This window comes from Coturnix japonica, chromosome 19 (genome assembly GCF_054131305.1).
Source record: "Coturnix japonica strain WE chromosome 19, WE-NBRP24, whole genome shotgun sequence".
NCBI classification, from domain to species: Eukaryota; Metazoa; Chordata; class Aves; order Galliformes; family Phasianidae; genus Coturnix; species Coturnix japonica.
This window is the reverse complement of record NC_140681.1, coordinates 12,650,074-12,667,259: the sequence shown is the minus strand read 5'-3', so window position 1 is coordinate 12,667,259 and position 17,186 is coordinate 12,650,074. Positions and strand designations below refer to the sequence as shown.

At 43.4% G+C, this 17,186-nt stretch overlaps 1 long non-coding RNA gene across 2 annotated transcripts in view; it reads left to right on the top strand.

Moving 5' to 3' along the window:
- The first annotated feature begins 4,431 nt into the window (after positions 1-4,431).
- Positions 4,432-17,186, top strand: part of LOC116654281 (uncharacterized) — a 162,036-nt gene continuing 149,281 nt past the window's right edge. Inside the window, exons 1-2 of one of the 2 annotated variants that reach the window (XR_014935828.1) lie at positions 4,432-4,505; positions 6,532-6,607. This is a non-coding gene — a long non-coding RNA (uncharacterized LOC116654281). The remainder of the gene's footprint in view (positions 4,506-6,531; positions 6,608-17,186) is intronic. The other variant, XR_014935827.1, reaches the window with a different exon arrangement.

Here is a 17,186-nt window from a genome sequence, read left to right as displayed (position 1 = left end):
GAAGCAGACTGGATGAGGCTCTAGCTCTATACAACTTTAAACCAGAAACCCCAGGGGGGATGTTATTGAAAACAACGGTGCAGACAGGTTCTGGCCCTGCCCTTGTAAGAGGAAAAAGCCCTTTCACAGTTGAGGTCTTATTATATTAAGTTAAAAAGTATAGCTTTTAACTAGGTTGTAACCAGTTAATGTGATTCAGGAAAGGCTGTAAGGTGGATAGAAGCTTTCCCTTTTTGCCTTGCTGCACAGGTTACTGTTTTTCCAGACCTCACATGTGAGACCAGTTAACACAGGCTCAGCAATTAGGCTGTGAGGTCACCTGATTAAGTGAGGGGCAACAGCAGGTTTTGGGGCTGATTGACTTCAGTAGGGCTGCAGCTAACAGCCTGAAACGTTACTTTCCCAGTTCTGCTGGGCTCCTTCTCTTGGACAAACCAGCACCAGCTTTTCAGCAAAGGTAATGCTTCTCCTTAGTATGTGTTTGGTGACAGGGTGTTGTACATCTGTATGTGTATGGGATTGCTGTGGTGACGTTAAGGGAGGAGAAAAATTATGCATGCTTCTATACAAATGGGAGGGTCTGCTCTTCAGAGCCTCAAGTCTTATTTTCTGGCTCCAATAGCATGAAATCTTTGTGTTGACCTGGCAAATAAAAGCTGTAGTTAGTGGCTTTGGGGGAAGATAGAAGAGAATAAGATCCAGATAAGGCTGTTTTGAGGTGTTCCACTGTAGAGAGTTTCCAAGGATTCATTGCAGAAGAACTGCTGGTCCAGAGAAGAAAACTACTATAGACCTTAACAAAGATGACTGTAAATCTGATTCTTACTTAAGACTTCTGAGGACTTGAATGCTTGATGTTGGTATTAGGGAGCAATAGCACTGCAGCTAAGATGCTGTTTGCTGGAAAGGTATGGGGTAATCAATTGCATCTGGAAGGCAGAGATGAGAACGAGCTGCCAGGTGCTCGTTAATAGGAGGGTTTGAGGGTGGCAGAATTTCTCTCATGTAACTCAAGTTGTGAAGGGAGAAGAAAAAAAAAAAGGCAACCATCATCAGCTGTGTGGATTGATTCTAACAGTACTGGCTGCCTGGGCTTTTGAAGGTATGGCAGATATTCTCCTTCACCATTTTCCTGTGAGGTGAATGTTTTCAGCTGGGAAGCACCTTGTGATGTGCGGGGATGCTCTGAACCTGCAGTGGGACCTCAGCTTTACCCTGTGCTCGAGGCCAGGCCATCCTGAGGCACCCATGGGTGCTGACTCACGGCACCGGGGCCACCTACCAGAGCAGCACCAGGCCTAAGGCAGCACCTGGCTCACTATGGAGGTCTCGCAGCCAGTGCTGAGCAGGCCCCGGCCTGTTTGGGCTGGGAGATCTAACGAGATCACAGCCGGGGCCGGGGGTGATATGGCCGCGAGCCATCATCTTACATAAAGCCATACATTTGCATAATGTGTTTTACAAGATTAAAACTGAGGAAACTTTTTTTTTTCTTTTTGCATAAAAGGGAAGAAAATAGGTGAAAGAGCTCTATAGAATGGGGTATTGGAAGGCTGGGGCTCCTAAAAGGACAGTGACAGTATCAGGGTTTGAAGTGATTTCAGGGGTGACAGTCTAAAGGGAGAATCTGTTGTGGTACATGTGCTTGGAGGAAAGAAAACCCCAGAGATGGGGGGTGCTCACAAAGTGGGTACCAGAGTGATGACCTGGGAACACATCCCTCACAATGAGTGCTTTCTCCAACCTGCTGCCATGTTAGAGGAAGCCCCTGTTGCATGGAAGGGGCTGCTGAAGCTTGGTGAGTCAAAAACCCAAGACATTCTTGCTTTGCTTAATTACTGTGAGTGACTTGGATGCTGATGCAGAGGTCAATAAATGGTGTATGTTCCCCAGAAATGCATCTTACTTGCAGGCTTGGCCAGTGGACTTGTTGCAGGGCTGAACTCGCCTCCTGCATATAAGGGCTAATCCTGCAAGGGTTCTTTAGTGGAAAAATATATGGAGGTGAAGGGGAAAATTACTGGGAAACTATAAATCTTGATGCATTAGGAAGCCTTAGCTGGTGCTTGTGAAAGTCTGATAAATGTTCCAGAGTGTAGCTATGGCCATGCACGCTGTTAGCCATAGCTGCAGCATCCAAAGGGAGCACAGCAGGCAAATTGGTGCTTCTAAATGCCCCTCTTGGATGGCAGCATACCTGCTTCCCCACAAACATGAAGTATGGGTGGGTGAGCCCCTGGGCAATGCTTGGCCAGGTGTCCAGCTCCCTCGTTAGGAATGAGGATGGCCAGCAGATGCAGCTGGGCATTATTTTTCAGCTGTTGCTTAATTGAAAACCTACCAAACTGTTTCCAGTTGTAGGATCATGCTGCCATTTTCATAAGGACACAAGATAAGCTGAATCCTCTTGTGGTTCCTATGGTTCCCTCAACCCTATATACAGTATGGATCAGTGTGTGCATAGGGGATATCAACAAACCTTCTGCTCTGGAGGAAACATGGAAATGCTTATGTGATGTGCTGGTGCCAGGATGTTGTGGAATAGTCTCTCTCAGGACTTTAATAAGCCACATTACAATAACGAGTCAAGCAAACCAGTCTGTGCTGCTGCTGGGTGTGAGAGCTGAGTCCTGCAGCTGGTGACTTGATGTCTGGCTGCTGAAAATCTCTCAGGTGACTCTTGTCTTCTGCAATTACTTTTGAGACTTGAAAGACCATCGCATGCATGTAGCTTTGGGTCAGTGTTTGAATGATTTGTATACAGTGTTTTGATTTCCAGTGTGTCCAAAAGAGCAGTTTGAAGAAAAGAAGGTAATTGTGTTACCCCAGACTCCTTCCATCAGGGTTAAAATCTACAGTTACTGGGGCAGGTAGGAAATTGCGTCCGAAATTGCGTCCGTGAGGAGGGAAGAAGCTGATGGTAAAATGCACAACTGCTCTTGGCCGCACCAACTTGCGGTGTGGCCCCAGCAGGGCTATTGAAAGAGGGGAGGCTTCCATGGTGTTTCCAGCATGCGAGGAGCATGTGAGCAGTTACGGTGAGTCACTGCTGAGCTAAAACAGTGCCTAGCGATGCCGCTGGGTTGAACCATTTTGTAAGCCTGTATAGTACAGACGTTATTCTTCCTGTTACTTCTCTTGGCAGCACTAACGTGTTGTGACAGTGATGTTGCTGGCTCCTGCTATTAATCCAGCCTTCTCGGAGATGTAAAAATCACACTGTATCTGGGGCGAGATGGGCAGCCAGATTAATCCTTGTGTTATAGTTAGCTTTTCTGAGTCATGTCATAATACGATAGCTTTTGTGTGCAAGGGTTATAAATTGGGCGTGATATGACTGGGAGCTCCTTTTCCATTGCAATCCAGTGCTGGACCACATCACCTTCTTATACAAGAGGGTCATTTGTCTCAGTACACCTCTGATTTTTCCAAGCAGTCATGAATTTTTGATCCATGCTTCAACTTCCTTCCTCATCAATGCAGCCCTTAAACTACCCTTAGCATCTCTGTAGTTACTAAAGCAGAGCTGCTCCTCCTGAGAGAAGTAAACTGGGTGAAATGCTGGCTGTGTGTGCTAAGGGGTGGAAGCTCCCAGCTGGGAGCTCTGCCTCGTTTTTTCTCCCCAGCACTGATGGAGCCAGGATACCATGCTCTCTCAACCACGCTGTCCTGAGCTCAGTTTAATTCCCCACCTTTGTTGGGAGGAAGTGGCCATATGTGAAGCAGGCAGGTGTCTTGTCTCCTCTCCTTGAGGCACCAATGAAGTTTCTCATGTGCCACAACAGTGAGCTCGTTAACGAAGGCCCCCCATGAGATCTACAGACGCGGGGTATGGGCTGCCTTGCACAGATTGCTCCGCATATGATTATTTCCCACCCCTCCATCAGAACAGCCACACTATCTGTGTGAGCTTCTCTTCCAGGGTTGAGATCAGAGGCACTGAGGGGGCTTTGCTGTAGTCCTGTGTGTGTGTGCAGCCTGACCCTCACAGAGAGGGTATGAGAGGAGGCTGCACCCTCCTGTGTCCATTGGGAGGTGGTTTAATGTTGAGGATGAAGCAGTGGAGTCCACTCTGGCAAGCAGGTGGGAGTGAGATGAGTGTTGGTTTGGTATTTTTGCTTTGCTTTTTCGCCATCTGAATCTGTTTTAATCGATTTTGGGAAAATTAATATATTGCCGAGTCTGTTTGTCTGTGGTGGTAACTGATGTGGGATCTCCCTGTGCTCATCCTGACCCCTGGTCTGTAGAAGGGAGGTCCAAGCGTGGCTGTGGGGCTGCAGCCTGGGTCAGCCCGCACACCTCTCCTGGTGCTGTTCTCACCCATTCCTCACACCACGTCATTGTTTCTTTTCGTCACAGTCTTTTGTTCCATCACAAACCTGGTTCAGCAGGGCCTCACCAGCTCTGTTCTGGTCAGTCAGGTGAGAGCACTGTAGCTGCAGTGGGCCTGGTCTGGGGTCGCAAGGTCTACAAAGGATGTGTAACTACAGATTTTTATTGATACCGTAAGCAGCCAAATTAAACATTTTTCAGTAGTGAAAAGGGTATGCTTAAAAATACTAATGTGTGAGGTTATGATGGCTTCATATGCAGCTGCTAAATCTGCATAGAGCTAATGCATGCTGTAACCCCCAGCTCTGTGAGCACAGGTCTGAATACTTGGATATGTGGTTAAGATGTGCATGAAACTCCTTCCCCAGTGCTTGGTTTTACTGTAACTGCCAAAGCCACTTGACTCAAGCAGTTGTGAGAGGCATTCCAGAAATCTAATGCTTAATATTTCACTGTGGATTTTTGGCTTCAAAGTGATTTTGTTATGTCCCTAGAGCCTGGTTAAATCCTTAGTTATAATGATTGCACACTGAAGGGTGCTGTTACATAGAAATGCTGTCCCATAATGGCTTCGTTGCTGTGGAAAATCCGATGTTATTTGGTCATTCGCTATGAGTTCCCTAAGCCATCAAGACATTTGCCTCAAGGCTACAAACACAAAGCTACAGGCAAAACCCTCTGGACATAATGAGTGGGCATTTATGCAGAACTAAAAACTGGAACAGCTGAGCAGTAGATCTATGAATAGCAAGCATGCCTCGAAGCACAAAAGACATCATTCTGGAATAAAGGGGTTTATAATGGTTCTGACATCTTGTATGTCAAGATCATGCTACGTTGTTGTAACTTTTTTTTCCCCTGTTTGTTTGTTTGAACCATGTTCCTTAAGTAAGGTTTGAGTAATTAAAGGGTGTGAAGGAAACCCTGTAGCTTTACTAAGAATAAAAATTGGGCAACTGACACTTCTGGCAAGATCCATCATTTTGATCGTGCTTGCTAGGGAAAAAGCTTATTGCTCCTGTGCTGTTTGCATCCCTGGTTCCCCCTTTGCGACTCCTTAGAGTTTCTCCTTGTATAAGTAGCTCTAAAAGACTTTATTCTAATATTAGCTGAGAAATATCTTCTGATGGAAATGGAAAGGTTGGGCTAACCTTAAACTACAGGGTCAGGGAGTCAGGCAATACAGAGGAGGGTAATAAAATTCAGTGATTGAGATCAACAGGGTGCTGGAGGAGCTTAATGTTGGGAAATGTGCTGCAGTGAGGTTGCAAGCACTTGCAATTGTTTATATGCACTTCTGACTACATGGCAAGAACAAGATGGAAAGGGATGTATGACAGTTACACCAGAAGCATATAGAAAACTCACAATAGAAATTAGTAGAGGAGCTGGGACATGAAATTAGCTTAGAGGGAAAAAGACAGGGGAAAAGGAGTGTAAGAATACACAAAGATGATGGATTCAGGTTCTGTGTGTCTGTATCCGTACGTGTCTGATCAGTTTATGAGGAATTATTGACTTCCAGGGTAGTTTCAATATTTATTTATTTGTTTTTGCTATGTTTTCAGCCCTCTTGCCAGCATGTTGGGCTGGGGGAAGGATGGGGAGAACGTACAAGTTCAAACAAGTTTTGCAATCCTTGCAAAGTAACTTGGACCTTGCAAAACCATAGGTTGTAGAGATGAGCAAAGCCCAAATACTGTGAAGTTCCTACAGGGAAACATGGCCAAGGGATTAGGTGCTAATCTCTGACCTGAGAAGATGTGATGAATGTCTACCGTGCAGACGGTACTGCAGCACAGAGATACCTGAGCTGGTTGTGACTGGTTTATTTGGCAGGATAACCTAGCTTTGCTTTTTGTGGTATGGGAAGCAAGTGTCTCTTCCACCAGTGGAAGTTAACCCATGCAGAGATCAACGCTAGAGAGTCCAAAAAGCAGAATGTATTTTGGCAAAAAATGATAGGTTCTGATGTAACTGTATGCTTCATTTCCTTGTGTCCAAGCTTCTTGGCCACAAGCAAATTGTTTGTCCTTTTGACATGTACGCTTAGCAGTTGAAAACATGGTATTGTGCACACTTTGCATGCTTACCCAAAGAGAGGCACTACAAGATGTTCAGATAAGGAAGGATGTTGCTTAGGTGGCTTAGAAAGGCAAGGAGATTAATTTAGTTCTCTCTCCATCTTCTTCCTCACAGCTCTGAGTGGCAGCTCTTACTGCCTGGGAACAGACTCATGTGGCCCAGTCAGGAGGATGACAGCTCTGCACCACCGGTAAGTGACAGCTCTGCAGTCACTCTTGAGATACTAATTGATAGAGCAGCATGGAAGAGCAGGGATAGAATTGTTTGTAACAAGCTGAACTGAAGACAAGGATTTATTCTGGTCAAAGTGCTATCTGCTGTTGTTGTACGTGGTGTCAGAAATGCATCCCAGTAACCCACTGCACTGAATATTCCTGCTGCAACAAGTATGTCACTGTAGTAATGGCGTTGAATTTTGTTCTGCTGTATGTGTACCAATTGTATTTCAAGTCAAGTTTTCTTTTAGTTGTTTTGTTCCCCTCCCCCCAGGCATCTTTTACTACTGCATATTTTACCATTATTTCTCATTCTCTTTTCCTCCCCCTTCCTCCACTACCACTTCTGCTTACGTTTCTCTCTCCAGTGCTAGAGCAGCACCTGTGATGGTGCATGGCTCTCTCTGCTGCCTTTCACTCCTCTTTGGGAAGGAGTCTGGCTTGGACAGAGTCCAGAAGCTTTGTGTGTGTGGTGGTTCTTTTTATTTTATTGAGTGAAGAATTTATGACTGATGGTTTGGTGGAGAAGATGTGATCTGGCAAAGGACGGCCCTGGCTGATGGGGGACTGAAGTCTATTCTAGTTACTTGAATATTCCATCTTTTTGTTTGACTGGAGATGTAGATTTAACAGCCAAAAATATACGTTTGGCTTCAAAGGGGAAAAAAAGAGCATTAAAATACCTGTATTTTTGTGTACCAGGAAGTAAATGCTAAAACAGGATACATACAGCACTAGAAGAACTAGAAAGACTGAGGTTCACATGTGCCAGGGGCTCTTCCTCTTTCCCTGTTGATATCCTAGCACTGAGAAGAGAGCAAGGCTGGTAGGCATCTCATGCTCCATCACTAGGGGCCTCTTAAGAGCAGCTGAGGAAAATGGCAGAATATGAGGAAATCCCATTGTTTGTGTATGGAGAAGGGAGACTGATGTCTGGTCTCCAGTCCCACATTTACTCCTGGTTTATCTTGATTTCCTGACACCTGACCCTACTCTTGCTCCTTCACGTGAGTTTGACTGTAAGTGCTCCCTACAAGTTGCTGTCTTAATTTCTTGGAAAGGCAGGATTGCTGCTGCTTTCTAGCGAAAGGAAACTCTTCCAAGCAGTCAGAGATTACTCCTGCTCACAAAACAATTCCCTTATCAACTCTCTCGTGTACAAACTGCATAATAACAACACAGCCTGCGCAGCGCTGCGAGCTTATTTGCTTTGTGATTTGTGGTCGGATCATTGCATTTCAGCATTTACTGATGAAAGGAAATTACTAACAAGACGCTGGTATTTACATTAATTGTGGCTTTGGGGAGATAGTCCAAAGAAAATTATGTTAAAGCCAGTTATTATGTGTCTCCTTAACAATTAGAACGGAACTTGAAGTGTATAAAGCGAAAGTCAATTTCAATTGAATTTTAGCTGCTGCTTGATATTTTCCCTTTGTAGGGGTTGGGAGGGGAGAAAGGGCTTTCAGCAGCCAACCCGGTGTTGTGTTTGGTTGGTTTGTTTTTTGCATCCATCTTTGAAAACAACATAAAGCACTCAGCTTGAAGGAGCATGTGTGCTAGTGCAAGAAAAGCTTATTTACTTCCACTAAGCAGGATCACTTGCTGCTTCCATGGAGGCCTTGTGATGTGGGTCAGCTTTTGCAAAACATGTACTAAATGGCAGGGTTTCCTCCATTGAAGACAACAGTTTTCATTGTTCTTGTTTCACCTCGGTGCAATCTTGTGCAGCTCTGTAGGTTAAACAAAGTTGGCATCTAATACTTAAAAGTACACCAAGCACTTTTCATGTATGTCCTGCTGGATTGTCTTGTGAGAGTCCTGAGAGCAAACTTCCACTTCAGTTTGAACTATTTCTGGACACAGATTTAATGCCTTTTATAATGTTTGATGCATGATGAAAAGTAATTTAAGGTTTCTTAAGATGATTCATCTGCCAGCATAGTAGATCCAAGAAGCAAACACAGATGTGAGATTTAAATTCTCCCTTGGCATGAAACGCTGCCAGGACTCTTCATGCTATAAACCACAAACTGTACCCAGTGGAGATGAGTAACACACTTTATATTTAAGTGTCGTCTGATTGGGTACCTTCAGACCTCCCAGATGACAGGGGGTATAAATATAAACACACCTTGTTCTTTCACTAGATGTTGGTGTTGCTTGTATGTCCCCTCTAATGCTGGGATTTGTCTCATCAAAACTCTCTGTGTCCACCCAGGCTTCTTGTAGAGGTTCCCTTCATACAGGAGAAATACAGGCACTTCTGAAGTATGATTCATCTGACCTTCTGTCAGCATCTATTTTAGGGATCTGAAGCCAGGCAGAATTAAATCCTTCCCCCAAAATTCTTCGGTAAGAAGGGGGATTTTGGATGCTGTGGGCTGGAGTTCTCAACTCTCTTTCCTTGAATGACCCCATTACCTTTACGTCACTGCACAAGTCATGAGCAGATCCAAGCACAGGAATGTGTGTTCTGGCACGAGGCAGCACGGGGCAGGCATGTAGATGTGCTCACGTTGGTCTTGCTTTGGGGTTATTCTGCTCATCCTCTACTCGTCCAAGTCAGAGTGGACAGCACTGTTTGATATGTGTCTGACCATCAAAAGGCTGCAAGACTAAAAGTGTAACTGGTTTTAATTATTTAGGTGTAATTTAAATCTTCATGTTTATAGGATAATTGTTTCTTTTTTAATATAATTTAAATTTTGCAATACAAGAAACAGGCCTGAACCTGTGAATGGAGTGTTGGAAACTGTCTAAGAAGATTAAGGTCTCTTAATTGATTTCACATAAACAGGTGTGACTGAATTCATCAGAAGAAAGTTAAGACTAAACATATTCTTCTAATTATGCAAAAATTGCTAGAGTGGGCGCTCAGTTGAGCAACTGCCTTCCCTTTCCAAGTGGGATCAGTTCTCAACTGTCCATCAGATGGGAAAATTGTCATTTCCGAAGCAAATGAACCAACGTGTCACGTGCTTTTATTATGACAGTCTGCTTTACTCGTAGATGCATTTGCAGTCGTGGATTTGGCAAGGGGACATGGGAACGTCCCTTGTGAGCTGTGCTGTGTCTAATGGTGTGGGAGGACAGGTGTCAAGGCAGGGCTGTGTCCTTTTCTCAACTTCAGAAACCGGCATTTATGAAAATCTCATTTAGGGAGCTGAAGGACTAACTCTGAAACTCCATTTGCTCTTAATGTTTTCTTGAATGACCTAAGTTGTTATTTTCTTGTTTAAACTTAACTGTAGGTTTGGAGATGCATAACATGGTTACAGGACATCCTTTGTGTTGTGTTTCAAAATAGCAAGTGCAGTATATAACTCTTTATGCAGCCAACAAACATGCTTATTTGTTCTGCTTACGCTGCACTCTTTGCCTCTTGTCTTTCCTAATCTTGTATCTCGAGAGAATGAGAAAGCATTGATGTGTTGACCATAGCTGTAGACAGGCTAAAAGCTCTGTTTAAGAGATGTTCATCTCAAAGACCACCTGGGTGTGACAGTAAATTGCGTGACAAGACACAAGTATCACAGCGCAGCATCATGAAGGCCCTGCAATTACTCAGTGGTGCTCCTAACAAAACCATTTGCTGATGAAACAGTTCTTTGAGTCTCTAAATTGAAGGATGACTAGTACTTAAGGTGTGTTTTCAGAGACAAATTTGCACACAGATGGTGATCTAAAATTAGTTTAGTTACTTAAACCACTGTTTTGTAATAGGGAAGATACTGTCTGTAACACTGCAAATTAATTTAGAAAATCGTACCCCACTTGTATTAGGTTTTCTTTAAGTTTGAGAACTAAATGCAGACATATATCAACCTGCAGCTATTGGTGGTGACTTTGGCACCCTGATGGTGTGTTTTACTCAAGTTAAAGTGAACAACTATAGAGTAGTAAGGACATGATGTTAATAGCTGTGTTATATTTAAAACAAAATGAAAGCTGAACTGAATCTCTACAGAACGTTTGGAAATAATCTTCAGAGGGCAGATATGAAGTTTTATATTTATTAGTCAAAAGTGTCAGAGTTCTGAAAAGATGTGATGGCTGCAGTGGCTCACCTGTTGAAGGTGAACTGATGTTATGCTGTTGCCAAAAGAAAAAGCTGAAGTTGATAAACACCAGTCTGCAATAAGAAAGGAGTGGGGTTTTTTTTACTTAATAACTGCTGCAAGCACTTCTATGCTGTGAGTTGGAATAAGTAATCTTAAATGTAAAGGATTGTTACTTCAGCTACTGAAAAATGATTCATTACTCCAAGCGCTCCTGCCAGCTTAGTTCTCCTGTCCTGAATCCCAGGCTTTCCTTTAAACAAAGCACCTTCCTTAAAATGAAATATTGTCCAAAATTTCATCAGCACCCTGTCAGCTTCTCCAAAAACTGCCTGTTGCTGCAGTAAAATCCCGGAACAGAGCGTACTGCTCAGGAGGAAAGGAGGGCTTAAATAATAATAAAAATCTCAAACTATACTGATATAGAAAGGAATGATTCCTGCCTCAAAAACAAACAAACAAACCAAAAAACCCCAAAACCAATAAACCAAAGCCAGCAACAAAGAAACCTACAAAAAAAAACCAAACCAAAAACAAACAACCTGTTCCTGGCCATCTCTGTTTCAAACATCTCCTTCAGGCTGATTTCTGGCTGTTCTTCAGAGAAACTGCTGTCTCCATCCATCCATCCAGGCTTCATTTCATCTCTGGAGGATACAAATGCCCTGATTCCTTTGCTGCTTTGAAAACCCAAGCTATGCATTAATCAAGACAGTCAAAAGCTGCCTGAAAAGGCGTTGGAACTGATAGGATTTAAGCATGTGCTTTCAAATATTTAGATAGCATATATTTAGATAAATTAGGTACTTCATATTTATCTGCTGCCTAGCATGAAACTCGTTTGATTTGATCAAAACTAGTTCATTTAGGTTCCCAACTCCCTGGTTTTATGCTGACAGTTAACAAAACACTAAAATTAGAAGCTGCTATGCGATAGTTTTAAGCAGGAAAGCAGTTGTATGAAGCTTTAACTGGTAGGCATCTTTTGTCAAATTCAAGCATGCTGCTGCATGGCCTGTGTATGCAAAAGGAATACGTCCGTACTCATTTGAATGCAAACCAGTTGTAGGGAAAACATCTTCAGGGCATGGCTAAAAAGGGGGGAAGTGATTGATTGAAATTGGATTAGATAAATCACTTGGAAACTGAAGTTATTTTCCACATCCTCTTCAACTGATTAAAAAGCAACACAATAAAAACTGAAATCAATTTGGTCTCAAAGTGTGTGAGGTTATGCAGGAATTACTGGTACTTTTCAGTGCTTGGAAGTGCTCCTGCCCCCCTGCCCCATGCCCTGTGCATGATACAGCCCAGGCTGGTAGGTACAAGCAGTTTTGCTAAAGGTATAATTTTGCTTCACTCGTTTTAATGATTAGGAGTCCTATAGTTTTAAAGTGATCTGTGCTGTACAATTATGTGTGTTTTGGTGGAAATACTACTTTTTAAATTAGTATCGTTCTCATAATGGCGCTAGCTAGGCTGTTGTGTTTGTAAGCAAGAGCACTGCATTCTTTCATCAGGCTGCTTAGCTTTCCAAATTCAACTTTGTTTCTCTTAAGAAACTGAATCAGAAATCATACGAAGTTCCTCAACTTTGGAGGAATTAGATCCATAGCCAAGCCTTGCTGGGTAAATGTATTCACATATTCTTTTAAACCAAAAGAATGGATGTCTGAATCTGGACTCTGTCTCCCTGTTTATGTTGTGGCAGTGGCGAATGGAACTCTTATCTCTTATCCATATGTGCCTAGAAATAATAGCTTAAAATCTGAGGTGAGATTGGATATTCAAGTTACCTTAAAAAAGGACAAGCAACAAAACCCACAGAAACAAGCAACAAAACCACACGCAGAAAACTCCACCTTGATCAATTTCAAGGAGCCCAGGAGAGTCAGATAAACCAGGATGTTTTGAAGCTTTAGGATCGTAAATACCACTCCAGACTTTTTGTTGGAAGGAATAGGAAATCTATTGAGGTGGTGGTGGTTTTTTTTGGTGGGGGGGGATGGAGGGGAGCTTGTAAAATAGCAGGAATTCCAGGGATGGGTACACATTAGTTGTTCCGTGGGAATGTTGCTGGCTGTCTGTGCAACTGCAGATTGAGATATTATTGTGTAAATGAAACATCAGGTATTCATTTTCCACACAGGAGATTCAGTAATTACTGCACTCACACAGTAGATGACAGCTGTTATCATTCTGATGAAAAGAGCCCTAAATTAAAACCCTGTCCCTTTGCATAGATTCCTGCCAGAAACAAATGTTAATTTCCTTGGTTGGTCAGCCTCATTCCTTAGGTCCTCTGACAGGTACAAATAAGGACAGTGCCTTTGTTTCTGTGTTTATTGGCGTTCCCTGGCACGCCAAGAGTTGCAGTAGAGGGGAACAGACGTGCAGCAAATTCCTACTGCCCGTGTGAATGCCCCTGGTGTTTGGCATTGTGCGTGTATGGGTGTTTGGAGGAGCCCTACTGCTGGCCAACACCGACCTAGATTTTGTTTGTATAATGTGGTGCACTTGGAAGAGGGGAAAAAAGATGAAGAGGATCCACTTGTAGCACAGATGTCTGCTCCCCAGCTGATATGCCCAGACAACTTTGCCCTCCTTTCTGGCTGGAGAATGGAGTGGCTCCCACGGATTAACGTAGTGACATCTGTTTGGGTAACACACGGACGAGATGGGGAGATGCAATTCAGACACCTCTGTTTTCTTTGGAAACCTTTCCCAATTATAGGAGATTAAAACCTTTAATGTGTCATTATTTTGGGCTGGACGTCAACTGCCAAGCGCAACCATGCTCTTCAAATTATGAATCAAGAAACTAATGAGTTTGTTAAAATGGCACACTTGCCATGCAGAGTAACTGCTGCCTGTTAGCCTTATGCAGGAAGGTTTTCAGATTTATTGCAAAGCCAAGAGTTGGTCTATGGAAAGGGGGAAGCAGGGCTGGGAGGAAGACCTGGCACATGTCTGTGCTGCGAGGAGTCAAGCAGCGAAACTCAGTGCTTCTCTGCTGCTCTATGTGGGGATTGGTGTAATTCCTACCCATGTCTGAGACCCCAGAGTGCCCTGTAACTCACTCAGTGCTTCTTTGCTCCTAATATCCTAGCAGTCACTGTTGATTTCTGTTACAATTAATAACCCAGTGGTCTGACTTAGAGCAGAAGCTGCCTCTTTCTGTTACTTTTACTTGGAATAATCTGTATCTGTACAACCAAAATCTATGTCCAAGAGCACTATTCTGCAGACTGCTATTAAACAATATATTGTAGTCACTGCTGAGTGCTGAGTCCCATCAAAAGATATAGGATAAAAAGGACTCAAGGGAAAAAAATATAGATGGAGCCCTGGGATCTGAGAGCTCTTATTCTATGCAGACTAAATAGAACACAGCTTGAAGGTCAGAAGAGAGGGCTGAGGGGCTTCCTGGAGAAAATTTGGATCTGCTTTGGGTTCAAAGCTTCATTCTTATACTGGAAATTGTCCCTAAAGCAAGCAAAAAAAAAAAAATCACTGAATTATCCCCAGAAACAAAGCAATCAAATCAATTTAAGAACAACGTTGAAGGCAATGATAAATCATTTATTTACTAAAGCACAACACATGTCCTAAAGCAGAACGGCAACAATAAAAACTCTCTTGAGCAAATATTGCAAAAGAAACTTTGACTGTAGCCAAGCCCTCTATCTGTGTAAGATGCTCTGCTGCAAATGTTAACTTTCCCGCAGTGTTCCAGCAGCCTGCAAGTAGGTGACCCAGAGCTCTGGTTTTCTGAGGCATGGGAGGCCTATTCAGATTCTACAGATGAGAAAGTTTTGGTGCTTAACAGCATTCTGATTTATTTTTCTCACCTGATTAAAACAAGGGTGGTGTTGATACTGGCTGTGGACGTTGTTATTATGAGCTATGGGAATCTCACACATCTCCCCAGAAAGTGAGATGTGATGGCGTGCTGTTGTGCCAATGCCTTTCAACTCGGGTCCGAAGCTAACGTAGGTTTCTAAGACTGAAAATTGTCAGAAGCCCATTTTTTTGGGGGAGGCTCTCGGGGGTGGGGGTTGTTCTCCTTTGGGTGTATGAAACGTATTAGGGCTCTTTGCAAATAGACATGCCTGTCTTGCTTTTATTTAGTTTCTCCTAATGGCTGAGTGGCTTGCATGCTTCTCCAGAGGGTGCTGGGAGCTGGAGGGGGGAGGCCTGTGCTGGCCCAGGGCAGCGCGCTCCTGGCCTGGCTGCGGTGGGAGCTGGTGCAGGGAGGCAGGATGCGCCACTGCAGCTCCCTGTGCTCCGCTGTGCCTCAGGCCCTGGTGCAAGCAGCTGCAATTTTGGGTTTGGGGAATATTCTAACTTCACAATTTCCTGACTATTCCTACCGTTTATTTATTCCTGCCTTTTACTGCCATTAGTAGAAGAGCGGGCAGATGCAGAACTGAGGCTTAAAAAAAAAGTTCAAGCCAATACTTGCAGTTTTTTTGTTTTTTTTTTTCCTGAGATATTTTCACAGCTTTAATATTCAAACGCCGCTTTTGCTAATTAAGTTTTCTTAATTATATGATTTGCAAGATTAAAAGGCCACTGCCAATATAAACCGCATATTGCCCCTAAACTGTTAGATTATTAAATTGAGTTTTTTAAATTAATTTTTACTTGCCATGATTTGTATTCTGTTTGTTCTGTGCTATTTTAGGCTTGGATAATAAATATCATGTCAGTCTCATATTCGTTTGTGGACAATTCCAAGTTTTCAGTGCTACAGGGTAAGGGTTTGAAAGGCAACAGCACCATTTTTTGTTTTGTTTGACGGGTTTGTTTTCTTAATTCTATTCATTTTATGCTTTACAGAAGACTTTTATTTTTAAACAAAATAGAAAACTGCGCTAAATATAATTTGACAGCATCTCCTGAAATGATATTCTTGTTTATGACAGTGCAGAGCAGAGGCACAAAAAGTCAGAGGTCACTTTTTATATGCAGTAGATTCTCATATATTCAAGAATGTCTGGATGTGTAAAGTGTCTGTACAAGGCTGAGTCGTCTCTTCTACGATGGGATTTCTCAGGGCTATTGCTGTAAGAACTGCTTGTGATAAGAACCTCTCTGGCAATGTGTTCTGCCACTCTACGCATCCTAGCTGAACCACCTAGCTGCCTGGTAGTGGCCATGCCCATCACAGAGACTGCAGCTGGGTGAGTGAACACAGCAAATGAGCAAAAGCAAGAGCCAAGCTACCAGTGAGGGTTAGCGTGGGAGCTCATTAGGCTGAGCCTAATTGTACCAATATGGGAACTGCACCCTCATGGCTCATACTGCTGCTGGGGGACCCCTGTGCTGTGTAGGGACTGGGCTACTTGGTCGAACATACATTTGGAAGGAATGAGTGGAAGCAATGAGATTATAACCACAGGTGTCTGATGATGCAGAAGGCAGTTTGGTAGTTCTGGTTCAGAGGGCTGGTTCTCAGGTCATGCCCATTCCTTCAGAAGATTATGCCCCTTCTTCCACTGTGAGAGGTTTAGAATCCAGTTGTGCTCGAAGATCCAATTTTGGGGGGTGATCAACTCCATAGGTAGCCTGCTGGTGTGGTTTGTGATGGGCTCAAGTCTGCCATCCCTGCTCAGAGTGGCAGCACCCCATTGGTGTAACAGGGAAAGGAGAGTCTCAGTGGGCTACAAAAACAGGGGAAAAGCCAAGTGTGCTCCTCATATCCAGCTATTTACCAGATAATAATAAATCCTTGTCAAAAGCATTGGTAACCAGTACTGGGAGCTCAGCCTTTAGGTCAGGAGCACAAGGAATTAAGAGCATTTCAGTTTTGGCTCCTCTGTGTTTGCTGTCTTAGGCAAATGCTAAGCAGCACAAGGTGCTTCATGGTGAGCAGGGGCTTGCATAACTGCTCGTTGTCGGCTTGTTGTGTAATGAAGGCTGAAACTGTGTAGCAAAGTTCCTTATTATATTTTTTGTTTAAAATGAATCTGCATTTCTAGGAGAGAGGAGAAGCGGAGAGTGTTTAAACAGTTTTCCTGTGGGGGGAAAAAGAGAGTAATTCCTTGCAGCACTTAATTTGGGGGGTGAGATGGAGTGAGGACATGGCCACATATCGATCTATTTGAATGCAGTGTTGATTCTTTTTCTGTATTGAGTAAAACCAAATGTTTCAAGCAGAACGTGTTGAGCATGTGAATGTAGTCTTAAATACTAGGAAGGAAGATTTTTTCCTTGAAAGAAAATAGTCAATTGTTTTGGCATCTGACAGAAGCATGATGTATTTAACAAAGCATGAGATAGTGGGTTTGGGGGGCATGGAGGGAAGCTTTGTGTCAGTTCATGACTTCCTGAAAAATCACATTGAAAACACACACCATGTGTGAGCACATGCAGAGGGATGATGGTGCAGACATGCCATTGGCTTTAGACACTGTCTTGATAAGGACTTTTCTCAGAGCCAAGACTGAGCCCCTTTCAGAAGACTGCTTTCGTTATGCTGCTGTCCCAG